Here is a 27,899-nt window from a genome sequence, read left to right as displayed (position 1 = left end):
GGATTAAGCCATCTTCTCAAATGTCCCAGCTGACGGCGCCTAGGAAGGACAACAGCGACCACAGAGTCAATTTTAATCAAGGTATGTACCAACAGTGACATAGAAGACGACACCAAACAGAAAACCCTTTCTGTATGTGTGTTGAGTGTAGGCCTAGCTATGTGTGACGCAGAAGTAAATGAAGCCATGTGGGCCCCTGACATGGCGGCTGCCTGACCTCTACACTGGGACAATGGGATTGTGGGGTAACTGCGTTGCCATTGCACACCGTTGCGGTAGGCGGTCGTAGACTGTGGCTCAATGCTGCATTGGTTAACATCGGACCCTATGGGTCCCAGGAGCCAATGAACAAGTGCGCCGGCGGTGATGATACGCACAGCCGCGGAGGTCACCGCCGCGGACGTCACCACCATTTTCTATCTGTTCAATCACTAGATACCTGATCTTCGACAGGAGAGGACCTACACTGCAAGTGCTGCTGTTACCTCGGTCTGGAAGCGACGATGGCTGCTGCGTCTGGGGAAAGGGCCCCTGCCTTCACTGCTCAGGAGTTGGAGAAACTAGTAGACGGGGTCCTCCCCCAGTACACGCTACTCTACGGTCCTCCAGACCAACAGGTAAGTACACAGGGAACACGTTGTATGGGCTAGGCCTGGGTGGAGAGGGCTGGTTGTAAGACGGAAGGGGGCAGAGTTCAGGGAACATGAATGCATGTGCCACATGGCAAGGGTAGGGAGGGGGGACACTTACATCGACGGTGGAGTTGGTAATGACTTCTCTTCTTCCACTGTGCATGTCATGTAGGTCTGCGCCCACCAGAAGAGGGACATTTGGCGTGCCATCGCCAAGGATGTCCGGACCCTGGGGACCCACCAGAGACGGGGCACCCACGGCCGGAATAGATGGGAGGACATTTGCCGCTGCAGCAAGAAGACGGCGGAGGCTCAGCTGGGGATGGCCTCCCAACGTGGGAGGGGTGCCCGTCGCACCATGACCCTCCTGATGTTCCGGATCCTGGCGGTGGCCTACCCTGAGTTGGATGGGCGCTTGAGGGCATCACAGCAGACACAAGGGGGTGAGTACAAACTCATTCTGCGGACTTTGCGTGTAGTGGAGGGGTATGGGTGGGGGAGGAGGCCTGTGGGTGTACCTAGGCCAGGCTGAAATACGTAGACTAGGCCCCTCAGTAATGCAGCCCATGTGTCACTCTACCCCACCCCAGTAGAGTGCCAAGTACAGGTATAGTTGCCCCTGTGGCATCCATGTGTGCAGATGTCCACCATAGCCATGTAGTCCAGATCCCAGGAAATGCATCTGCAGAGGCCAGGAGCACGGCGTAGTGCAGGGGGCTGCTGTGTCTGTATTGTCCGCCAACGGTAGCGGTATGCCATGCACTCAACCTGTCTTTCTTCTGTTTCCCCCCCTCTTTCTGCTCTCCCTGTTCTTTTGTGCATCAGCATCATCAGGCGGAGGTACAGTGACACCGGAGCACGAGGGAGCTGCATCCCACATGGCCATGGAGAGCCACACCACGGACTCAGAATGCACCAGTGGGACGGAGGGCGAGGGGAGCTTCACGACGGCCACCGGATCACCAACCAGCGACACAGACTCATCTGCCGATGGGAGCTCCCTTGTGGTGGTGATACCATCTGTGCGCCCCACTTCCACAGGTACAGCTGCCACCTCCCCTACCAGCACCGCCCTCCCAGCAGCCCCTCAGCGTTCGCCCCGTGCCCGCTCACCCAGGAAGGTGGGCATCACCTTCGCCCCAGGCACCTCAGGCCCTGCCCCAGTCACCCCTGCTGCCCTCAGTGAGGAGGCCATTGACCTCCTCAGGTCACTCACTGTTGGGCAGTCTACCATTGTGAATGCCATCCAGGGTGTAGAAAGAGAGTTGCAACACAGTAATGCATTCCTGGAGGGCATTCATTCTGGTCAGGCTGCCCTTCAGCGAACCCTGCAATCTCTGGCCTCAGCACTGATGGCAGCCATTGTCCCTGTGTCTAGCCTCCCCCCTCCAACCTCCTCCACCCAGACCCAATCCCCTGTACCCCAGCCCATCCCAAGCACACCTACAGACCAGCATGTACATATGTCAACACCCAAGGGAAGCTCTGGCAAACATAGGCACCACACAACCCAGAGGCACACACACAAGCATCACCCACATGCAGACACACCAACACCCACTGCCTCCACTGTGTCCCCCTCCTCGTCGTCTGCCTCCTCCCTCCCAGTGTCATCTACACTCTCACCTGCATGCACTACATCTACAGGCACCTGGAATCGCACCAAGACACCCAGCACCAAAACCCGTTCACCTGCACTCACCACCTCCACTCACATTTACACGTCCCCTGTGTCCTCTCCCAGTGTGTCTGTGACGCCCCCACCCAAAGTACACAAACGTCGGCAACCACACACCCAACATCCATTCACCACACGACAGCCTCCAGTACCTGCACCTGCACCCAAAACACTTTAAAGTGACACCTCCTACAACCACCTCCTCTTCCTCCACTCCCAGACCCCCTCCACCTACCCATCCCAGTGTTCGTCAGAAACTGTCCCTCTGCAAAATTGACCTTTTTGCCCCCACCCCCCCTCCAATTCATCAGTCCTGTCGTAGCGCCTCAGCCAAAAAGCCTCCAGTACCAGTGGTGCCTGTTCAAGGTGTGTGGAGTGCACCGGCCACGAGGGCAGGCAGTGTTACCCGGAGCCAAGGCACTGGCATCCCACCCCCTGGAAAGGCTCTGAAATTGGAAAGTGGCCGACAGGACCCTGTGAAGACTCCTGGAGGCAAAACAACTCACAGTGGTTCCAGGGGGATTGCAGAGTCAGCTGTGACTCCTCCAAAGGTGGGTAAGGGCCAGAGGAAGTCTGCACAGCCTGGTGTGAGCATCACGGGGGAGAAGGGCGGCATCCTTCCCGGCGGTCGGGACGCCACCGCCAGCACCGTTGTCACTGGTCCGGAGACCACCGCCACCGCCGGAGTCAGTGCCCAGGAGGGCCCAAGTATTGTCATTGGTCAGGAGACCACCGCCGGAGTCAATTCCCAGGAGGGCCCAAGTATCGTCACTGGTAAGGAGACCACCGCCACCGCCGGAGTCAGTGCCCAGGAGGGCCCAAGTATTGTCATTGGTCAGGAGACCACCGCCGGAGTCAATTCCCAGGAGGGCCCAAGTATCGTCACTGGTCAGGAGACCACCGCCGGAGTCATTGCCCAGGAGGGCCCAAGTATTGTCACTGGTCAGGAGACCACCGCCGGAGTCATTGCCCAGGATGGCCCAAGTATCGTCACTGGTCAGAAGACAGGCTGTCGGACAGGACACGGCAGCGTTAACACGCGCTGCCTGCTACGCGCACACGTACCGGTTGTGCTGTTTTCCCGGATCTGGGGAAACACTGACTGCTCTTACCAAAACCACAATCAGAGTGTTCCTCTTACCACAGACACATTCTATCTGCATACGCACTATTCGCGTATTACTAATATCCGTCTCGGGATTATAAATGGACTTTGTTACTGAGATGGAGAACCCTTCGGTCTCCCTGAATTTCCACTTGGAACTCCAACATTAACATCGTGATTCCCATTTACATTTTAGTTCATGAGCCTTGAAGAAGTCCATTGAGGACGAAACACGTGTTGGCTGTTACCGAATATACATGTATTGGTCACTTTATATGGACATTAATTGTACTATATGAACAGGCTGTTACCGAATTTTCATGTATTGACCTTAAGTACATGGAAGGTTTTATCATGAAGGTTTACCAATAAATCTTTTTGTTATTCTACGTATCTCGGTTCTATGAAGTTTGGAGTGCCCTGGTCGCTTTCTACCTTTTCACTGGTCAGAAGACCACCGCCACCGCCGGAGTCATTGCCCAGGAGGGCCCAAGTATCGTCACTGGTCAGGAGACCACCGCCACCGCCGGAGTCAGTGCCCAGGAGGGCCCAAGTATCGTCACTGGTCAGGAGACCACCGCCAGAGTCATTGCCCAGGAGGGCCCTAGTATCGTCACTGGTCAGGAGACCACCGCCACCGCCGGAGTCAGTGCCCAGGAGGGCCCAAGTATCGTCACTGGTCAGGAGACCACCGCCGGAGTCAGTGCCCAGGAGGGCCCAAGTATCGTCACTGGTCAGGAGACCACCGCCACTGCCGGAGTCAGTGCCCAGGAGGGCCCCGGCTGCCACAGCCCCGCTGGGCAATGAGGGAACGTCATGCCACACACCAATGCCCAGTCCAGAACCGCCATGGCAAAGCACCGCTGAACAGTCCAGAGACCGCCATGGCAAAGCACCGCTGAACAGTCCAGACACCGCCATGGCAAAGCACCGCTGAACAGTCCAGACACCGCCATGGCAAAGCACTGCTGAACAGTCCAGACACTGCCATGGCAAAGCACTGCTGAACAGTCCAGAGACCGCCATGGCAAAGCACTGCTGAACAGTCCAGAGACCGCCATGGCAAAGCACCGCTGAACAGTCCAGAGACCGCCATGGCAAAGCACAGCTGAACAGTCCAGAGACCGCCATGGCAAAGCACCTCTGAACAGGGCATGCACCGGGGAAGAATGAAAAGGCCGCCACATCACGCATTGTTATCCCATGTGCAGCTGGAACAGTGACGGGACAGGAACTGTCACGGGGAGACTAATCCAGTCTGGGAACCAGTCCCCCTCCAGAACCAGTGGAGGCTGTTAGCTACTTGCGAAACTGTGGCTTTGCACTCCCCAGGATGGTACAGTGGGCAACCTACCCACTGTAGAGACTTGTGAGACTGTGGCTTTGCACTCCCCAGGATGGTACAGTGGGCAACCACCCACTGTAGATACTTGAGAGACTGTGGCTTTGCACTCCCCAGGATGGTCCAGTGGGCAAGCCACCCACTGTAGAGACTTGAGAGACTGTGGCTTTGCACTCCCGAGGATACATCAATGGGCATGGAGCCCCATCGTTTTGTCTTTGCATTCTTCCAGGGGGGTTGTGGGTTGTTACTGAGATTTTTGTGAATGCATTGGTGTGTGTGTTGTACTATGCGAAGGTGGGGGTGGGGGTGTTGCATGTGTGTCCCCCTAACTTTTGCCTCCCCTATGTCGTAGGTGCAGTACTCACCGTTGTCTTTGCCGGCGCCGGCAATGCTCTTCGTAGATGAGTAGGAATAAAAGGGCCGGTAGGATTTGTAATTCGGGCTCCATGGAGTCCTCCTTCCTTGTGGGATGTGTTCAGGTGAGCATTTTCCCATTGCAGAAACTGGTTCCGCCGTATTTTTATCCACGGTGTATCCGCCCCGGAAAAGGTGGCGGATTGGCGGGTTGTGATACTATGGGCGGTACATTGTCTTCCGCCTGTCTATTGGCGGTGACCGCCGCGCTGCTTGTCTGTACCGCCATGGCGGGCGGAGTGTTAAAGTGGCTGTCTTTGTTGGCAGTTTCCGCCAGGGTCATAATTCCCTTTTTTTGTCCACCGGCCTGTTTGCGGTATTACCGCACCTTTAACACCGTCCGCCAGGGTTGTAATGACCCCCTAAATGAGTACATTCCTTGGGAAAATGCTCTGGTTTGAATTCCACCTTTTTGTCCATCTGTTAGTGTTTGGATTGTAGTATTTTTTCTTTGAGGGAACGTAGAAGTTGTGACCTTTTCTCTGTCTGTTCTGGTTCTCGTCGTGTTATCTTTTTTCTCCCATTGCTGAACGCAGACTGAAGCTTTACATTGATTTGAGCTTGGAGTGGACACACTGTTTGAATAGAAATGGTCTGTGCTGTTAAGTTAACTTAACCCCTTTCTAGCCTTGTAAATTAGGGGATTGTAATTTTCCTTCCCTCGTCTTTATTGGCACGATTAGACCATTCCAATACGGCTGCTTGCTGACTTCCTCTCATCTCGAAGCGAGTTCTCACGTTTTCCCACGATATCTCTTGGCCTTTAACCCACATCAGGATAGGAGGTTTGTATGGAACTGCTGATATTTCTACCATTTAGTACAAACAAAAAAAGTTGGCCATCATAAGGTAACGTGCTTCTAAAACGGAGAAGGAATGACAGTGTATGGGACTCTGTATGGTAGAACAGGTTCCCGTCTGTGTAATGTCTTCAAGAATGTCGGGCTATTTGGTAACTGTATTCTTTTTGCATCCCATCCTGGAGGGATTTCACCTCGTTAATATGGCCGACAATGTTTTTCTTCCTCTCTCCCCTTTTTTCCTGATTCAGCAAGATCTCGCGATAACTCGCAATGTGTTGCGGTTTTTGGTTTCCAATTGGGACGAGATGCCTGCTTTTAAAATGAAAGGTGGTCTCCCAAAAAAAACTTACTGGTGCCGCTACGAGCTGAAGAGTAGAGGATCTTTGCTAATTATGAGGTAATGCATTTTCAAAGACAGGAATAGATTGGCATGAGAACTGGGAATATATTTTTTGCTTATCTAGACCTACATGAAGCCTTTTTGAAATACGGGGAGGTCGTTCAAGGTTTTTTAAAAGTAGAGGAAAGGTGTTTTTATAGTAAGCGCTATTTGTGCCAATGGTATGTGAACCAAGATATTGATTTTGGGTCTTTGGATGTGGCATTATGTAGTATGTACAATTCGATATGTGAAGCCATAGACTGTTCTCTAGGTCGCATTATGTTTTAAATGATAGACCGTGTGTTGCCATATCATGATATAAAATTCCTTTGAATTGAGTATGTACGGGTTTGTATGTGAAGTTATAAATTTTGCTAGAGGTGTTATTATTTCAGAAATGATAGACTGCGTTTGGCTGCACTATGTCAAAAAAATCTTTCTGATTCGAGTACCTTCGTGGCAATTTCCCTCTTTTTCTGTAGAAGCTTTGATGAATAAAAATAATGGAGAAGACGCCCTGGGTGAAACTTTGCCGTAAAATCTACTACCCTTGGTGAAGCAGAAAGCAATTTTCCATAGCGGTATGTCTGTGTATTATTATACATCTTTTATAATAAAAAGATAGTTGGACTGTGTCTAGTGATGGTTCGGAAAAGGAGAGTGGTAGTTATATGTATCTGGTGTCTCTTTTTGGAAGGAATATTGGTTGACCCGGCTTTGGAACCAGATAGTCTGATATTTTTCAACTGCTTATGGATTTTACTGATATCTTCGCCTTGGTTGCAGGTATATATTCCCAGTAAATGTATGTTTATATTGCCTGGTCACTGAGTGTGTGCATGTTTTGTTCTTTTGAGCACTCTTTTCTATTTATTTTTTATTTTTTCTCTTTTATTGATTCACATTTTTATTCTCAATCTTCACATTTATTTTAGGTGAAAGGGGTGACACGGGTATGGTTACTGGTGGTTCACCGTATCTCAAGAGCATATATTTGTTTGAATTAACATGTCTATTCATTATTCTTTTATCAGGTTATTGATGTTTGGGAAGGATTACTAAATTGATGAAGCCTGCGATTTCTGTATCATAAAGTACTTAAGGAACTGCCCTGATAAAGGCGGCCTCTCAGACGAGAGGACTACCGCTGAAACGCACGTAGGCTTGGTTCCTACTTTTGTTAATGTAGAGAAATTATATTTTGGTTATTATTAGACTAGACTGAGTTATAATTGCTGATTGAAACAAGAGGATTATGTTATTTTGAATATTGTCAGGGTTTTGGCTGATAGAGAAAATACTTATATTCATGTGTAATTAAATATATCTTTGATTGTTTTATAGATTTATGTATTTATTGTTGTGTTATCACTATTGTATTGTCCTGTCTTGTGTGACACTCTGTCCTTGTGAGTTATTTGTGTACCTGTACTCATTGTATTGAACTGTTTTTTAATATTTATGTATGATTTAGGCTTATATTTGTTTGCTTCCCTTTGCCATATCTGTATATCCATATAATCAAGATATGTTTGTTTTGTTGTGCTTACACACTTAATAAATATAATTGTTTGAATTTATTGTCAAACATTTTTTTTTTGTGTTTTGTATTTGTTTGATAATATTGAACATTGGTTGTAGCTCATTTTTTCTTGCTTGTACCCAAGTATATTTCCCTGGATGGGCTACTGATCATACCAGGGATCCTCTATAGCTCATTCCGTTTTTGGATACAACACATTGTCGACGGGGCCATACTCACATGACTGGCGGTGTATGTTAGAGTTTATCTATACTGACTAAGAAGCGTTCTTTTTCTCTTGAGGTCTGTTGAACACTGGGTGATTAGTCTTGGTATGTGATCTTATCTTTTGTTTCTTCTATATCTATTTCTATTTTGGGTATTCTTGTCTTTTCATGAGGGTGAGTTGGTTGAGTGTCTGATTGAACTTAGCTTCCGTTTCACGATGGACGGTACAAAAACATTTGGCTTTAATGAAGAAGATCTTATTAGACTGTTGGGACAACCTAGATTAGGTTCCAGGCCCAGTTCAAACTATAACCAACCCAAAGAGGGTTGGTTCAAATTAGTTGAGCTAAAAAAGAAGGCTAGACGGACAGAATTGCATGCCGATTTCATGCTGGAGTATTTGGGGGCAGGAGTAATACCAGCGGGTCTAAGGGTGAGAAACATACCAGGGTTGTTTACAGAAATACAAACATTTTTAGAGAAATGGTCGTTAACATCGAATAGGTGTTCCCGTGATTGGATGATTCTAATTGTAGAAACCGCAAGGGAACTGATTGAAATACTTACTACTGAAATCCAGACATTAGAAGATGAATTAAAAACTCAAGATTCTGTACAGGAAGCTAAAAAACAGTTAGAAATGGTGAATTAGGAATTGGATTCCTTTGATGCTTATCTTATTAAGAGAAAAACAGATAAATTAAGAAAAGACATCAGATGGTTCACCCAAGAAAAAGCCTATCCCTATTTATCGGATAAATACTACCAGAACTATAACCAGACAGGCCAATATTCAGACCGACAATTTTGGACTAGTAAAAAGATTGTCACTTTTTCTGATACGTCCGAATCTGATGGAGAAGGTGTTGCTGATCACCCAGTGCAGTCCGGAAATAGAAGTTCATACAATGAAGGATTTAACCAGTCTAATAGTTTTTTCTCCCGAAGAGGATCACAACGTACCAGCTTCAGAAGCCAACAGAGAGTCAGTTATTACAATGCAGACAATTCCACCCATTTTTTGCAGACAAGGAGACAACAGTACGGGAGGGACTAGATCCCATCCCAGTGTTTAACCTCTCTTCCTTTTATCTCGATCCAGACATGGAATCGGTTTTGAAGAAAGGGTTGTCTTTTGTCCCTAGTGCACCTATTAATCAATTTGGACTCTTTACGGATCTGCATGCATTATTTAGACGCATTAGACTTAGGAGAATTTCTGAAAATAGGGTTAATATTCCAGAAATTAATTTGTCAGGCTTGAAACCTATTTCCACCTTTACTCCTAGCCCAGACATGGTGGGACTGGAAATAAGAATTTTTGAGAACCTGGATTTAGAAAAGCTCAAAAAATTGTGCGGATTTACACATAAACCCGATCCCAACCTTACGAGTAATGAACAACAGGTGCTTGATAAGTTAAAAAAAAACAAGAGCATCATCATCAAACCTTGTGATAAGGGAGGAGGTGTTGTGCTTCTAGAAACAGGGGGCGTGGCCAAGATGGCTACCGGAGCGGACGCTTAAGTGAAGAGCTCCGCTCACGGCCCACCAATACTTCATGATCCTGTGCCCTGACGCATCGGGGATTGATGCGGGCAAAGATCTCCCTTCCCGTCCGGGAACGCACCTGAGGACTCCGGAGCTCGTGGAGACGGCGCCTGGTGCGGGGAACTGGAGACGTGGAAGCGGCGGTGCGGCCTAAGCCTGGGTCCGCAGCCTTACCTGAGTGCACCGCGCGCTGGGCGGTGGCATCGCGTGATCTGTCTGGTCCCCATGGGCCCCTACCGGAGCTCCTTTTGATCGATGCCACCGGGACGCCCAAGGGTGTGAGCCGCGGCGCCGGGCGCTGTCCCTGAGGAGGGGAGCTGTGTGCGTTGCGCTCTGGCCCGGCCGCCCCCTAGCTGTGCGACCCGGGAGTGCTCCTGGCTGGTGCGGGCGAGCGGGTGCGGCGAATGGGAGCAGGCTCCTGATTTCGTCCACCGGATCGGCGAGATCCCAGAGGGGCTGCGCTGGGCTTGTTGCCGGGGCGGGGCGCGGCCTCCCTGGCTCCCAGCTGGACCGAGCTGGCGGATTGGGACCTGGACGGGGGCTGGCCCCACACGGCACGGAGGAGAACATGCAGAGTCAATGGAGTCATATGAAAACAACGCAACTTAAAAACTAAACATAAACTAAACATAAAGGTGGACTAACTACAAAAGGGGACAATAGGAAGAAAAAAAAAAGTCAAAGAAACAAAAGAATAGAAACAAAGAAGACCAAGTTAAAGTTCAATATAACAAAGGGTGTCGTAACAATTCATTTATATAGGTGGAAAGGCGACTGTCAGCATTAGAAGTAAAACATTCAAAGGGGGAAAGCACAGCTTGAAAAGGGGACAAAGTCGTAGCACTATGGGAAAGACAGGAAACGGGCAACAAGAAAAAAGGTGTGCTGGGAGCGGAGTGGCTCGCGTACTGGAAGGAGTGATGGGCTAAGGGCTGTATAATTTATAACATAAGCAGGCACATGACCAGTCGTAGCCCTGGCCGAACAAACTCTCTTGGGCATTAATCTCGGCCCATAATCACACAGTACATCCAGCCGCACCACCCGTGCAATATACATTGGCCCATCTGACATCTCCGTGTAGATTCCCTGCAGAGCGGAGACCCCCGCAATTGCCCGGCCCCCTGATGGCCCCACCCGACTCGGTCTGGACTCGTGTCGCAAAGCAGGCGAGGCTACCCCTGTGAAGAAGTATGGTAAAACCAAAACATCCCAAACCGGGGACCCAGGGAGTTGGGGACCCCCCCCGTCAGCTGGTCATTCAGACATGCAATCAGCTACACTTCTTCAACTGAATGAAACACTACGCGCGCACTCCCTCCAGTTCGACAAAATCATGCAAGCAATAATGGACACTAAGGGGGTGATTCCAACCCTGGCGGTCGGTGATAAAGCGGCGGCCAACCCGCCAACAGGCAGGCGGTCCAAAAAATGCAATTCTGACCCTGGCGGGAACCGCCAACACAGCCCACCACTTTAACACTCCGACCGCCACGGCGGGACCGACAAACAGCGCGGCGGTCACCGCCAACAGGCAGGCGGCAGACAATGTACCGCCCACCCTATCACAACTCACCAATCCGCCACCTTTCCCGGGGCGGGAGCCCCGCTGATTAAAAACACGGCCGAAATAGACTACGAACTGGAAAACGCTCACCTCCACACACTCCGCGAGGAATCTGGACAGCATGGAACCCGAATTAAACATCCTACCAGCCCTTGTCTACCTGCTCATCTACCACAAGTACGAACGGCGGCGCAGACGACAACGGTGAGTACTGCACCTATGATACAGGGGAGGGGGGAGGAGGAAACGTGCACACACATACGCGATACATCCACCCCCCCACCCCACCCCCCCAATACCTACACACCAATGCAGAGTAACAAGTCAGAGTGACACCCCCCAAGCCCCCCGGAAGAATGCAAAGACATAATTAAAATGAAGTTTCAAATTTATGTATAAAATAGGTCCATTGAAGTCATGGTAAAATGCCATATGAAATATACAAAAGAAATAATAAACATAGTGCAAAGTATAAACATAGTCAATAAGCCCTGCACAGTCCGTTAAATATCCATAGTACGTGGGCCAATGTGTACAAACACATGGGTAAAGCCCACACAGGAGACCGGACACCATTGGAGAGAACACTGCAGGGGCATCAGATGATAAAACAACAGGCACCTCAGGGGGAAGGGAAAGGGGGGCACCTCAGCCACATGAGTCCACGATGCCAGATCCACGAGGGGCCTCCATGCCCACTGTACCATCCTGGGGAGTGCAAAGCCACAGTCCATCAGATGGATAACCGACTCCACTGGTATTGGAGGAGGCATGGTGCCCAGAGTGCTTCGTGAACACCTGCTCAACACAGAACCGGCACTGTCAATGGACCAGCGGTGCTTGAGACGGCGGTGCCCAGCGGAGCGGTGCTTGACAGGAAGGGCCCAGCGGAGCGGTGCGTGACAGGAAGGGCCCAGCGGAGCGGTGCGTGACAGGAAGGGCCCAGCGGAGCGGTGCTTGACAGGAAGGGCCCAGCGGAGCGGTGCTTGACAGGAAGGGCCCAGCGGAGCGGTGCTTGAGATGAAGGGCCCAGCGGAGTGGTGCTTGACAGGAAGGGCCCAGCGGAGCGGTGCTTGAGACGGCGGTGCCCAGCGGAGCAGTGCTTGACAGGAAGGGCCCAGCGGAGTGGTGCTTGACAGGAAGGGCCCAGCGGAGAGGTGCTTGAGATGAAGGGCCCCACGGAGCGGTGCTTGACAGGAAGGGCCCAGCGGAGCGGTGCTTGTGATGAAGGGCCCAGCGGAGCGGTGCTTGACAGGAAGGGCCCAGCGGAGCGGTGCTTGACAGGAAGGGCCCAGCGGAGCGGTGCTTGAGATGAAGGGCCCAGCGGAGCGGTGCTTGAGACGGCGGTGCCCAGCGGAGCGGTGCTTGACAGGAAGGGCCCAGCGGAGCGGTGCTTGACAGGAAGGGCCCAGCGGAGCGGTGCTTGACACGAAGGGCCCAGCGGAGCGGTGCTTGACAGGAAGGGCCCAGCGGAGCGGTGCTTGAGATGAAGGGCCCAGCGGAGCGGTGCTTGACAGGAAGGGCCCAGCGGAGCGGTGCTCTTCACGGCGGGGCCCTGTTCAGCGGTGCCCTTCACGGCGGGGCCCTGTTCAGCGGTGCTCTCCACGGCGGGGCCCTGTTCAGCGGTGCCCTTCACGGCGGGGCCCTGTTCAGCGGTGCCCTTCACGGCGGGGCCCTGTTCAGCGGTGCTCTCCACGGCGGGGCCCTGTTCAGCGGTGCCTGTCTTGGCGGGGCCCTGTTCAGCGGTGCCCTTCACGGCGGGGCCCTGTTCAGTGGTGCCCTTCACGGCGGGGCCCTGTTCAGTGGTGCCCTTCACGGCGGGGCCCTGTTCAGTGGTGCCCTTCACGGCGGGGCCCTGTTCAGCGGTGCTCTTCACGGCGGGGCCCTGTTCAGCGGTGCCCTTCACGGCGGGGCCCCGTTCAGCGGTGCTCTCCACGGCGGGGCCCTGTTCAGCGGTGCCCTTCACGGTGGGGCCCTGTTCAGCGGTGCTCTTCACGGCGGGGCCCTGTCCAGTGGTGCTCTTCACGGCGGGGCCCTGTTCAGCGGTGCTCTCCACGGCGGGGCCCTGTTCAGCGGTGCCCTTCACGGTGGGGCCCTGTTCAGCGGTGCCCTTCACGGCGGGGCCCCGTTCAGCGGTGCCCTTCACGGCGGGGCCCTGTTCAGCGGTGCCCTTCACGGTGGGGCCCTGTTCAGCGGTGCTCTTCACGGCGGGGTCCTGTTCAGCAGTGCCTGTCTTGGCGGGGCCCTGTTCAGCGGTGCCCTTCACGGCGGGGCCCTGTTCAGCGGTGCTCTTCACGGCGGGGCCCTGTTCAGCGGTGCCCTTCACGGCGGGGCCCTGTTCAGCGGTGCCCTTCACGGCGGGGCCCTGTTCAGAGGTGCTCTTTACGGCGGGGCCCTGTTCAGCAGTGTCTGTCTTGGCGGGGCCCTGTTCAGCGGTGCTCTCCACGGCGGGGCCCTGTTTAGAGGTGCTCTTCACGGAGGGGCCCTGTCCAGTGGTGCTCTTCACGGCGGGGCCCTGTCCAGTGGTGCTCTTCACGGCGGGGCCCTGTCCAGTGGTGCTCTTCACGGCGGGGCCCTGTTCAGCGGTGCCTGTCTTGGCGGGGCCCTGTTCAGCGGTGCCTGTCTTGGCGGGGCCCTGTTCAGCGGTGCTTGTCCTGTCTTTCAAGGGAGCCAGACCTGGCCAAGACTCCCCGCTTAGTCGCCCTCCGACCTTGCGGTAGCAGGGCCCTCCTGTGATGGAGTCTTGTGCCCGTGGGTGTCGTCCATCACACCCGGTATGGGGCTGGTGGGGCCCTCCTGGTGCGCTCGGCTGCTGCATGTCTTCTCCGCCCTGCTGCCCTTGCCCTCCTTCGCTGCAGCTCTCGGGCCCTTGCCTCCCTTAGATGATGTGGCAGGTGACGGGGCAAGGCCACTCTCCTTGGTGGCAGCCGTCTCAGGCTTTTCGCGCCGCCCTTAATTTTTCTTGTCCTCTTCCCAGGGGGTGGGCTGGCTGTCCCCTTGCTGCTGGCCGATGTTCCTTCCCTAGGAGCTGGTGGACTCCAATAGCCCTGCACTATGGTGATACTAGATGCAGGGCTGGTGGTGGCTGAGGTGCTCTTTGGACTCTTACCAGATGGAGGGGGTGGGTCAGGTGAGGCAAAGAGGTTAATTTTTGAGAGGAAAAGTTTTTTAGGAGCAATGGGAAGGGTAGGTGCAGTGGGTATGGGAGTGGAGGAAGAGGATGTGGTTGTAGGAGAGTCAAGTGTGCTGTCTTTGGGTGCAGGTGCTTGGGCTGGAGGCTGTCGTGAGGTGGATGGCTGTTGGGTGTGTGGCTGCCTGCGTTTGTGTGGTTTGGAAGAGGGGGTGACAGACACAGTGGGAGAGGACACAGGGGACGTGTAAATGGCAGTGGGGGTGGTGACTGCACGTGTGCTGACTGTAATGGAGGGTGTGCTGGTGATGGAAGTACTGGCTGATGGTGGTGTGCATGAAGGTGTGAGTGGAGATGTCACAGGGAGGGAGGAGGGAGACGAGGAGGAGGGGGACACAGAGGTGGTAGTGACTGTTGGCATGTCTGCATCTGGATTTTGTTTGTGTGAATGCTTGTGGGATCTGTGGTGCTTATGTCTGGATGAGCTGCCCTTGGGTGTTGAGGTGTGTGCAGGCTGATCTGATGGTGTGGATGGGATAGGCTGAGGAACAGGAGACTGGGACTGGGTGGAGGGAGTTAGAAGAGGGAGGCTGGAGACAGGGACAATGGCTGCCGTCAGTGCTGAGGCCAGAGCTTTGAACGATCGCTGATGGGCAGCCTGACCCGAATGAATGCCCTCCAGGTATGCATTGCTCCGATGCACCTCCCTTTCTACCCCCTGGATGGCATTCAAAAGGGTAGACTGCCCAACAATGATCGTCTGGAGGAGGTCAATGACCTCCTCACTGAGGGCAGCAGGGGTAACTGGGGCAGGGCCTGAGGTGCCTGGGGCGAAGGAGATGCCCACCTTCCTGGGTGAGCGGGCACGGAGCGAAGGCTGAGGGGCTGCTGGGGGGACGGGGCTGGTGCGCTGGGTGGCGGCTGTACCTGTTGTGGCGGTGGGCACGGATGTTGCCGCCACCGCAAGGGAGCTCCCTTCCGAGGACGTGTCGGTGACGCTGACGTCTCCACGGGTCCCCGTTGTGGAGCTCCCCTCTCCCTCCGTCTCACTGGTGAACTCTGAGTCGGTTGCATGGCCCTCCGGGGCCATGTGAGATGCAGCTCCCTCGTGCGCCGATGCCACTTCTCCTCCGCCTGATGATGCTAATGCACACATGCACAGGAAGAAAAAGAAAATGGGTGGGGGGGAGAAATGAAGACAGGTTGAGTGCATGCATTGGCAACACCGTTGGCGGAGGGGACAGACACAGAAGCCCCCTGCACTACGCTGCGCAATCGGGGTACACTACTCAGTTCTTGTGACTAGGCCTACAGGTCTATGGACGACAAATGCACACATTGGTGATGCAGGACCATGGATAGCTGTACTTGGCACCCTACAGAGGTGGGGGGCGGGGGCACAGGGCCATGCCTAACGGAGGGGACTAGCCTACAGAAAGCGCCCTGGCCTAGAGTTACCCACAGCTCTCCTCCCCAACCCAGACACCTCAACTGCGCGCAAAGATAGCAGAATGTGCTGATACTCACCCCCTTGTGTCTGCTGTGATGTCCTCACGCGCCCATCCAAATCGGGGTAGGCCACCGCCAGGATCCGGGACATCAGGGGGGTCAACTGGCGGCTGGCACCCCTCCTACGTTGGGAGGCCATCCCCAGCAGAGACTCGGCGGTCTTTCTGGTCCCATGGCGGATGTCCTCCCACCTCTTTCGGCAGTGGGTGCCCCGTCTGTTGTGGACCCCCAGGGCCCGGACGTACTTGGCGATGGCACGCAAAATGTCGATCTTCTGATGGGCGCTGACCTATTTGACATGTACAGGGTGAGAAAGGAAATATCATCACTTTTCTGCATGGTCGATGTAAGTGGCCCCCCCTCCCCAACCTTGCCATGTGGCACATGTTCCCATCTGTTGTGCGTTGCACTCCTCATTCGCTCCCCTCCCCACCATCTAACATACACCCAACTCAACACAGGCATAGCCCATTCAGCGTGCACCCTGTGTACTAACCTGTTGGTCTGGAGGACCGTAGAGTAGCGCATACTGGGGGAGAACCCCATCAACAAGTTTCTCCAATTCTTCGGCAGTGAAGGCAGGGGCCCTTTCCCCAGTCGCAGCAGCCATTGTATCTCCCAGACCGAGGTCACAGCAGCACTTGCAGTATAGGTCCTCTCCTGTGGATGATCAGGTCTCGAGTGATTAATCAGATAGAAAATGGCGGGCACATCGTCATTGGCTCATGAAACCCATAGGGTGCAATGTTAACCAATGCGGCTTCGCACTGCGGTCTTCGACCGCCTACCGCCACGGTGTGCCACGCCAGCGCATTGACCTCACATCCCACTGTCACACTTCACAGGTCAGGCAGCCGCCATTTCCAGGGCCCACATGGCATAATTTCAACTGCGTCACACAGGCCTAGGCCGTGCATTGCCACTCATACAAGCCTTTCAATGCATTGCGATTCTTTTACTGTGCAAGCTGTGTGAACAAACCTGTGGTTTGCTTGACTTTCTGCTCCATGTTGTCCTTCCTAGGCACCGTTGGCTGGGACTTGCGAGGAGAAGGATAAATCCTCCTGTGTACCGACCGCTGGTGGACCTGTCGACAATGGAAGAACGACATGTTATACTTTGATACCGACTTGACAGAGCCACTAAACATGAACTGTGTGCCCAGCTGGAGCCAGACCTGATGTCCCCCATCCGCCAACCCACAGGGATTCCCCCTCTCGTGCAGGTTCTGTCAGTACTCCATTTTTTGGCAAGTGGGTCTTTTTAGACAACAGTGGCCATGTCATCAGGGATGTCTCAGCCTATGTTTTCTAAGGTTTTGTCCATAGTGCTGTCTGCCCTGATGAAATACATGCAGAGCTACATTGTTTTCCCTGAGGAGGATGATTTGGCTACAGTGAAGGGTGATTTCTATGCCCTTGGACATATCCCCAACATCATTGGTGCCATTGATGGGACCCATGTGGCTTTGGTTCCCCCCAGTGGAAGTGAGCAGGTGTACAGAAACAGATAAAGTTATCATTCGATGAATGTCCAGGTGGTCTGTTTGGCAGACCAGTACATGTCCCATGTAAATGCCAAGTAACCTGGGTCAGTGCATGACGCGTATGTTATGAGAAATAGCAGCATCCCTTACGTGATGGAACAGCTACAGAGACACCATGTGTGGTTATTGGGTGACTCTGGTTACCCCAACCTCTCCTGGCTATTGACCCCACTGAGGAATCCCCGGACCAGGGCAGAGGAACAGTACAATGAGGCCCATGGGCGAACTAGGAGGATCATAGAAAGGACCTTCGGCCTCCTGAAAGCCAGGTTTAGGTGCCTACATATGACTGGTGGATCCCTAATGTACTCACCAAAGAAGGTGTGCCATATCATCGTGGCCTGCTGTATGCTTCACAATCTTGCTTTGCGATGCCAGGTGCCTTTTGTGCAGGAGGATGGTCCAGATGGTGGTGTTGTTGCAGCTGTGGAGCCTGTGGAGAGTGAAGAGGAGGAAGACGACGGGGACGACACGGACAACAGGGATACAGTCATACAACAATACTTTCAGTAGCACACAGGTAAGAAACAGCCACCCCAATTTACATTTACTTAAGGCCTCCTGCGTCTCTACTGTCTGTGTTTCCCCCCAGTTCCTTTTAAGTTAATTGTGACATTCCCTTCCCTTTTCAGAGCTGTATGACCGACTGCGTGACTACTGCTTTGTTTGCCCATGGACTAAAGCTTATTGACATTGGTATGTTGTCATCACAATGTTGCTGAACATAATTGCACCATTATGTGTAATACATTTGTGAAAAATACAAGCAGACTCCTGTTATTTTAAGTGCAATGAGTGATTTATTTCAAGTGCTACATATAGGTAAATGATTGGGAAGCGGGGATGGGTGGGGGTGGAGTAATGTCCATGGCAGAGTCCAGTTCTCAGTCGCACAGGTGCATTGTCCATATGCCTGTGGAAGGATGGAGCAGGGGCAATTCAAGGTTGGACAGGGTGACAATGTGGGACAGTGGGATGACATCAGGGGGTATCATATGCTGGCGGGGGTCTTGCAATCCTACTCTGTCTTCTTGTGAGATCTCAGGTTCCGCTTGCGGGTGGTTCTTCTTCAGCAGGAGGTGGGGTTCTGGTGGACTTTCGTTGTGTGGGGGCCTCCTGTCCACTAGCGCCGGCGGATGTTGTAGCCTGTTCCTGGTCCAGGCTAGTGACAGGAGCCCTTTGTGGTGCCACATGGTCCCGCAATGTGGTGACTATCTGGTTAAGGGCCAAGACGATGGTCCCCATTGCAGAACTGATGTTCCTCAGTTCCTCTCTGAACCCCATGTACCGTTCCTCCTGCTGTGCCTGGATCTCCTGGAACCTGGCCAGTACCGTCGCCATCGTCTCCTGGGAGTGGTGGTAAGGTCCCATGATGGAGGAGAGGACCTCTTGGAGAGTGGGTTCCCTGGCCCTGTCCCCCCCCTGTCGCACAGAAGCCCTCCCAGTTCCCCTGTTTCCCTGGGCCTCTGTCCCTTCGACGGTGTGCCCACTACCACTGCCCCCAGGTCCCTGTGGTTGTTGGGGTGGTGGGTCAACCTGGGTGCCCTGTAGTGGCGGACACACCGCTGATTGACGTGTCCTGGAGACAGAGGCATGGGCCCGCTGGGTGGGAGCTGTGCTGGTGTTCCCAGAGGGGGTTGGGTCTGGTGTAGCCTGTGGCTGTCTGTGGGGAACCGACTGTCCAGAGGTCCCTGATGGGCCGGGCTGGTCGTCTGGCTCCAGGGAGACAGAGCTGCTGTCATCGCTGGGTGCCTCATCTGGGGGTGGGATGGACATCTCTGGACCCTCCATGGCGGTGTGGTGGCGTTCGGGTCCTGCAGGGGTATTAAGGTATGGTTATAGCTTCTCTGTGTGGCATTTTGTGTGATGGGTGGGTGTCCGTGTACCCAAGTGCAGGCATTCCCTTGTGGGGGCTTTTGTGACGGTGGCTTGTGGGGGTGATGTGTGTGTGCAGTGGGCATGCTTTGGTGATGGGTGTCCATGCTTTGTGGTCGCATGCAGGGCTTGGTGTTGGGATGGGTGGGTTGTGATGGTGAGCCTTTTGCAAGGAGTTGGTGTGATGGGGGTGGGGGTGAAGGTGGGGGTATGTGTTGGCATGCAGGTGGGGTGGGGGTGGGAAGTAGTAGTTAAGATTTGACTTACCAGAGTCCATTCCTGCGCCTACTCCTGCGAGGCCCTCAGGATGCAGGATGTGCAAGACTTCCTCCTCCAATGCTGTAAATTCGGGGGGAGTAGGTGGGGGTCCGCCGCCAGTCTTCTGCACCGCAATGTTGTGCCTTGATACCATGGAACGCACCTTCCCCCGTAGGTCGTTCCATCGCTTCCTGATGTCATCCCGATTGCGTGGATGCTGTCCCACTGCGTTGACCCTGTCCACTATCCTTTTCCAGAGCTCCATCTTCCTAGCTATTGTGGTGTGCTGCACCTGTGCCCCGAATAGCTGGGGCTCTACACAGACTATTTCCTCCACCATGACCCTGAGTTCTGCGTCAGAGAACCTGGGGTGTCTTTGGGGTGCCATGGGGTGGTGTGGATGAGGTGAGGGGTGGTGTATGTTTTGTGGAGTGTAATGTGTGTTGTGGTGTATGGTGTTTTGTGCGTGGTAATTGTGTGGGTGATGTTGTGATTTGCCTCGGTGTGATGGTCTACTCTAAGCAGTGCTGTCTCTCTCGGTCCTTGATTCGCAATTGTTGTCGTAGGGGTTTGTGGGTGATGTGGGTGTGTGTTTTATTTTGGATTGGGTGTGTGGGAGTGGTGTGTATATGTATCTCAGGTGTGTGTGTTTCAAATTGACCAATGTGGGGATGTTTTGTAGAGGTGTGTGTATTTCGACCGCGGCGGTGTGTACCGCCAATAGAATACCGTGGTTGAAAGACCACCACGTGGATTCGTGGGTCATAATGGCATGGGCGTATTTCTGTTGGCGTGACGGTGGAGGTTTGGTCATCGCCATTTTTTCGCTGAACTTTGGTGTGGCGGACTTTTGTGGATGTCGGGTTTTTGGAGGTTTTCAAGTTGCGGGTCAGAATGACTGTGGCGGTTTACCGCGGCCGCGGCGGTGTTATGGCGGGCTTCTGACCGGCGGTAAGCGCCTTTTACCGCCGAGGTCAGAATGACCCCCTAAATCTTCATTGGAAGGGAAAATTGACGCTGCGGTACTGGAAGTCTCACTGCTCCGCGCTGACCATCGCAAACTAAGAGAAAGGGTGCACAACACAGAAACGGCACTAAAAAACGTCCAACCAGAAGTGGCAGACATGAGAACCGAAATCCAACAAATGGAAACGGATATAGCTCAACTGCAATGCATGGCTGAAGACGCTGAGGGTCGATCAAGACGCAATAACATCAGATTCCTCGGCATTCCAGAACGTATTGAGTCCTCCAAAGCAGAGGAATTCATAAAAAGTTGGCTGAAAAACAAACTGAACGTGAAGGACCCCACCATAGCTCCAGTGATAGAGAGAGCCCACAGAGTCCCGGGCAGACCCCCGCGGCCCGGAGCACCACCTCGCCCGCTGATAGCGCATTTCCTAAACTACAGAGAAAGCAATTCGGTCCTCCAACACTTCAGAATCTCAAACCAAATCACTCTGGAAAAAGGTAAAGGCCTACCCAGACTATACGATGGAAGTACAGCGCAAGAGAGTTGCATATGTTAAGATCAAACAATTACTGCATGAACATGACATCACCTACTCACTCATGTTCCCAGCACACCTGCGCATAGTCATAGATGAAAAAACTCTAATGTTTTCCACATCTGAAGACGCATGTACATGGATCCATGCCAAAGGATTGGCAGACCCAGCCAAGGAAGATACAGCGAACAAAGAATGGATCACCCCCATCTCCAGAAAGAAGAAATAAGCTAAAGCAACCTCCCGCCCTACAAAATCACAAATGGCAGCAGACCAAGCACAAATCCTGAAGGAAACCAGCTCATTCACCCGTTCGCTATTGGACACCAGGAGTGAAACAGACACCAATGACACCACCTCACATGGGGGGGACTCCAGCCCAACCCCCTCCCCGTTGCTGGTTGGCCCGGACCTCACCCCGCGCTCGGCGGACGAACTCTAGGTGCTCGTAGTGGACGCTTGCGGCGCCCCCTCCGGGCGTTGCGGCAACCGAAGCGGGACCTTCCTCTTCCTCAGTAGTTTCATGCCAAAGACTGCGACGGCCATTGGAGGGGAATTGGCTGACAGCCGCATTGGAAGCATTAACTGTCTCTTAACAAACAACACGGCCACGCACTGGATCGCACAGGCAATGGATCATCCTGGAGGTGGGCCAACCAAGGGCCCGATTTCAATCAATCCACGTCCCACACTACCTGAACGGTACCCAAATGGAACTGAACTTCCTGGACTCTAGTCTAGGCACCGGTTGTGCCACTTTGTTTAAAACCGGACACCGCCCGGAATATCCTTTTTGTTGTTGTGTTCTTGCTTTTCCTTATCCTCCTCTTTCCCACTCTGGGTTTATTCTTCCTCTCTCAGGATCTGGATCTGGGTTGCATGTGGGCGGGTGTGTGGGGGGTGGGTGGGTTGCTGGGGTGGATGCGCGGAGGCGTGGCGGCGAGGGGATGATGCGCATAAGAACTGGATCTCGGGAACAGCCCCTATAGCTCCTTATAACACCACTCAATACAATGAAGAAGGAACCCATATATAATATAATAACCTGGAATGTGAAGGGTATGGCCGGAATAAATAAATGAAACATGCATATCTAAAACGCCACCATATCCATATAGCAATCCTCCAGGAAACACACATCACACCGGAAGACATTACACGGCTAAAAAAGTGCTGGGTGGGATAAATATACAGCTCAGGTAACTCGTCCTTCGCCAGAGGTGTGCTGATCTGGATAGCCCCGGGGGTCCCTTACACAGTGCAACACAGCATATAAGATAAGGATGGTAGGTTCATACAATTAAAGGGACTGTTAGATGGGGAGGAGCTTATGATTAATGGGTTATATGTCCCGAACATTAGACAAGGCGAATTTTTACAAAAAACGATATCGCAATTAACAAATGACTTAACTACACCCTGCATATGGGGCGGGGACATGGATTGTGCCCCGCAAATAGATATGGATAGATCACACCCCATACTGGTGGCCGCCCCAATAACGAAAAATTCCCAGACATTACGATTATGGATAACAGAGCGTCGCCTGACTGATATATGGAGGCATTTGCACCCGCATGACAGAGTATACTCCTACTACTCCCCAGTACACCTTCTACACACCCGGATTGACCTAATCCTTACATCACAGGACCTAACACATAGAATAATGAATGCGGACTACGCCGCCAGGGTAATCTCAGATAACTGCCCACTTATTGCGCAAATCAGATGGGGCAGACACCCCACCTGTATCCCAACCTGGCGCCTGCAAACTCAACTATTACATGACCCCCTGTTTAGAAAAGAGATAGCCACGCACATCTCTTCATATTTCACCAAAAATGTTGGGACAACAAGCTCCAGAGCTATCGAGTGGGATGCACACAAGACAGTCATAAGGGGGATATGTATATCAACGACAGTAGGCGTACGTCAAAAACTGACGCGCGAGCTCCATAAACTAGAACAAGAGATTCACTCTTCTGAGTGCGAATTCGCAAAAGGCACGATCCCACAAGCGAAGCTCTCTAGTATATGCACTAAATGGAACGAGACAGACAATCGACTCAGGCACTTTGAACACCGACATTACATGGCCCGTACACATGCAGAAGGGGACAGATCCGGCAAATTATTAGTATGGCTCATAAACAATGAATGTCGGAATTCCCCTATAGGTTCCATTCGCCTCGATACAGGATTAATAGTTAATACACCGGCAGAGATAAACAGTGCCTTTAGAGAGTACTATAGCTCACTATACAAGGCGCGACCCCCACCTACTGAAACACAACTAAGCGAGTTCTTCAACGGCATTACCCTGAACCGCCTAACGGCCACACAGGTGATGGACTTAGACAGGCCGATAGATATCACTGAAGTGCAACAGGCACTGCAACAATTAATACATGGCAAGGCGCCTGGTAGCGATGGTATACCCATTGAATACTATAGTACGTTCCCATTCCAAACCTTAGCCCCATACCTAGCAATGCTAAGGGAGGCTCTAAAACGGGGCCAACTCCCTGACACTTGCCGTGAGGCGCTGATAGGGGTACTACCTAAAGCAGGTCGCGATCCATTAGATGTACACTCATACAGGCCACTATCGTTGCTAAACACAGATTGCAAATTACTTGGCAAAATCCTAGCCAACCTCCGTCTCCCATACATATCAGAATTGGTCCATAAAGACCAATCAGGCTTCATCCCTGGCCGCAATACTTTCAGCAACATTAGGAATCTACTGCGCCTGATGGAAAACTCCCCTGAAAGCGAGTGGCATCGGGTAGCAGTATCACTAGACATAGAAAAAGCGGTTGACACACTAGGGTGGCCCTTCCTGAAAGAAACGCTCTGTCGCATGGGCTTTGGGCAGACTTATATTGACTGGGCGAAAGTGATATACTCCAATCCAACGGCTAGGGACAAGACAGGTGATACGATCTCTGAAGCACTCAACATAGAAAGAGGTACCAGGCAGGTATGCCCATTATCCCCGCTCCTGTTCGCGCTGGCCATCGAGCCACTGGCCGCCCGTCCCTGCCCAATGGCCCCTACTTGGGGCGTCCTTGACGGCCGAGCACATCATATAGTGTCTTTATATGCAGACGATGCGTTGATTTTCCTCCAAGATCATACAGAATCCCTGCCTGGCTTATTGAACCTACTACAACAATTTGGCTCGGTGACTGGGTTGATGGTGAACTGGGCAAAATCATGCATATTCCCTATGCGCCCGGTCCCTGAGGTCCACAGGACACTATCAGGACCGGGTGACCTGAAGTGGTGCCATGCCACTTTTAAGTACCTAGGTATAAACATATATCATGATAGTCGGGACCTAAGGAACGGCAACCTCGGCCAAGTGATTAGATCCATAAGGGGCTCCCTGCGCTTCTGGTGCTCGCTCCCACTGTCGCCTATGGGCAGAGTGGCCATTGCAAAGATGATACTATTACCATGCCTTCTGTATTTCTTTATGGCACTGCCGTTGGTACTGCCTACTTCCTTTTTCAAACCCTTGAACAGTTTACTGACTGATCTAATATGGGGAAATGGCCAAAGACACGTTTCGTTATCCAAAGTATGCCAACCACTTACTCTAGGGGGACTAGGGGGCCCCAGATTTGAATTATACTACGCAGCCGCCCAATTGCAATAGATATCGACCTTGATCGGGAATCCCACCAGTGCAGAAACACAGAGGGTCTTATTGGATCTCGGCGGTACCGAGGTATTGCATTATCTCATGAATCGCGAGGGCCCTAAACATGCACGCAACATCCTATTGGCTACTGCGCACTGGGTCTAGGGCTGATTTGCACTACTAGGTGATAAAAACCCACAGTACTCCCCAAGGATACCACTGTTGGCTCACCCGAAACTCGCGAAAATAGCGACTAAGGTGGGTTTCAGTACATGGGGAAGCAGAGGCTTACGCACAATCGGTGACATATATAATTACGGGCAACTCCAAACATATGAAGCTCTGGCTGACAAATATACCCTAGGACAAGGTGGCTTCATAGCCTAAGGAGCAGTGCGACAAGCAATACGAGCATGGTGGAAAAGTGGCAACGCGGAACCTAATATTTCCCCCATGCTTCACGAATTGCTAGGAAGCATAACCGCCTCAACAAGCATATCGAATGTATACAAAACCCTCACTACTCAGACCGAACACAAACAGGAACAAGCAAAAAACAGATGGGACTGTGTACTATCTGAACCCCTAACACAGCACACATGGAAACTGTAGGAAAGTACCATCTTGCCTGGCATGTTACCCCCATTTTTCACTGTATATATGTTGTTTTAGTTGTATGTGTCACTGGGACCCTGCTAGTCAGGGCCCCAGTGCTCATAAGTGTGCCTGAATGTGTTACCTGTGTTATGACTAACTGTCTCACTGAGGCTCTGCTAATCAGAACCTCAGTGGTTATGCTCTCTCATTTCTTTCAAATTGTCACTAACAGGCTAGTGACCAATTTTTACCAATTCACATTGGCTTACTGGAACACCCTTATAATTCCCTAGTATATGGTACTGAGGTACCCAGGGTATTGGGGTTCCAGGAGATCCCTATGGGCTGCAGCATTTCTTTTGCCACCCATAGGGAGCTCTGACAATTCTTACACAGGCCTGCCACTGCAGCCTGAGTGAAATAACTTCCAGGTTATTTCACAGCCATTTTACACTGCACTTAAGTAACTTATAAGTCACTTATATGTCTAACCTTTAACTGGTAAAGGTTAGGTGCAAAGTTACTTAGTGGGAGGGCACCCTGGCACTAGCCAAGGTGCCCCCACATTGTTCAAGGCCAATTCCCCGGACTTTGTGAGTGCGGGGACACCATTACACGCGTGCACTACATATAGGTCACTACCTATATGTAGCTTCACAATGGTAACTCCGAATATGGCCATGTAACATGTCTATGATCATGGAATTGCCCCCTCTATACCATCCTGGCATAGTTGGCACAATCCCATGATCCCAGTGGTCTGTAGCACAGACCCTGGTACTGCCAAACTGCCTTTCCCGGGGTTTCACTACAGCTGCTGCTGCTGCCAACCCCTCAGACAGGCTTCTGCCCTCCTGGGGTCCAGCCAGGCCTGGCCCAGGATGGCAGAACAGAGGACTTCCTCTGAGAGAGGGTGTTACACCCTCTCCCTTTGGAAAATGGTGTGAAGGCAGGGGAGGAGTAGCCTCCCCCAGCCTCTGGAAATGCTTTCATGGGCGCACATGGTGCCCATTTCTGCATAAGCCAGTCTACACCGGTTCAGGGACCCCTTAGCCCTGCTCTGGCGCGAAACTGGACAAAGGGAAGGGGAGTGACCACTCCCCTTACCTGTACCTCCCCTGGGAGATGCCCAGAGCTCCTCCAGTGTGCTCCAGACCTCTGCCATCTTGGAAACAGAGGTGCTGCTGGCACACTGGACTGCTCTGAGTGGCCACTGCCATCAGGTGACATCAGAGACTCCTTCTGATAGGCTCCCTCAGGTGTTGCTAGCCTATCCTCTCTCCTAGGTAGCCAAACCCTCTTTTCTGGCTATTTAGGGTCTCTGTCTCTTGGGATTCCTTAGATAACGAATGCAAGAGCTCATCCGAGTTGCTCTTCATCTCTCTCTTCACCTTCTGCCAAGGAATCGACTGCTGACCACGCTGGAAGCCTGCAAAACTGCAACATAGTAGCAAAGACGACTACTGCAACTCTGTAACGCTGATCCTGCCGCCTTCTTGACTGTTTTCCTGGTGGTGCATGCTGTGGGGGTAGTCTGCCTCCTCTCTGCACTAGAAGCTCTGAAGAAATCTCCTGTGGGTCGACGGAATCGTCCCCCTGCAACCACAGGCACCAAAGAACTGCATCACCGGTACCCTGGGTCTCCTCTCAGCACGACGAGCAAGGTCCCTTGAATCCAGCAACTCTGTCCAAGTGACTCCCACAGTCCAGTGACTCTTCAGTCCAAGTTTGGTGGAGGTAAGTCCTTGCCTCCCCACGCCAGACTGCATTGCTGGGAACCGCGACTTTTGCAGCTACTCCGGCCTCCTTGCACTTCCGGCGGAAATCCTTTGTGCACAGTCCAGCCTGGGTCCACGGCACTCTAACCTGCATTGCACGACCTCCTAAGTTGTTCTCCGGCGACGTGGGACTCCTTTGTGCGACTTTGGGTGAGCACTGTTTCACGCATCCTTGTAGTGCCTGTTTCTGGCACTTCTGCGGGTGCTGCCTGCTACTGAGAGGGCCCTCTCTGTCCCCAGACGCAATTGGCGACATCCTGGTCCCTCCTGGACCACAGCAGCATCCAAAAACACTAACTGCACGATTTGCAGCTAGCAAGGCTTGTTGGCAGTCTTACGGCGGGAAAACACTTCTGCACGACTCTCCATGGCGTGTTGGATCCATCCTCCAAAGGGGAAGTCTCTAGCCTTTGTCGTTCCTGCAGAAACCTAAGCTTCTACTGTCCAGTAGCAGCTTCTTTGCACCCACAGCTGGCATTTCCTGGGCATCTGCCCATTTCCGACTTACTTGTGACTTTTGGACTTGGTCCCCTTGTTCCACAGGTACCCTCGACTGGAAATCCATCGTTGTTGCATTGCTGGTTTGTGTCTTTCCTGCAGAATTCCCCTATCACGACTTCTATGTCCTTTGGGGAACTTTAGTGCACTTTGCACTCACTTTTCAGGGTCTTGGGGTGGGCTATTTTTCTAACCCTTACTATTTTCTAATAGTCCCAGCGACCGTCTACAAGGTCACATAGGTTTGGGGTCCATTCGTGGTTCGCATTCCACTTTTGGAGTATATGGTTTGTGTTGCCCCTATCCCCATGTGTCCCCATT

The 27,899-nt window shown here is 52.5% G+C and overlaps 1 long non-coding RNA gene across 1 annotated transcript in view; it reads left to right on the top strand.

Annotated features, from left to right (window-relative positions):
- Positions 1-6,256: 6,256 nt before the first annotated feature.
- LOC138295464 (uncharacterized) overlaps positions 6,257-27,899 on the top strand; it is a 119,865-nt gene continuing 98,222 nt past the window's right edge. Inside the window, exons 1-2 of the long non-coding RNA XR_011203603.1 lie at positions 6,257-6,374; positions 6,842-6,940. This is a non-coding gene — a long non-coding RNA (uncharacterized lncRNA). The remainder of the gene's footprint in view (positions 6,375-6,841; positions 6,941-27,899) is intronic.

The sequence above is a fragment of the Pleurodeles waltl genome, chromosome 1_2, assembly GCF_031143425.1.
Source record: "Pleurodeles waltl isolate 20211129_DDA chromosome 1_2, aPleWal1.hap1.20221129, whole genome shotgun sequence".
Classification (NCBI taxonomy): Eukaryota; Metazoa; Chordata; class Amphibia; order Caudata; family Salamandridae; genus Pleurodeles; species Pleurodeles waltl.
Note: the sequence above shows the minus strand (reverse complement) of the source record. Positions and strands in the feature narration are given on the sequence as shown.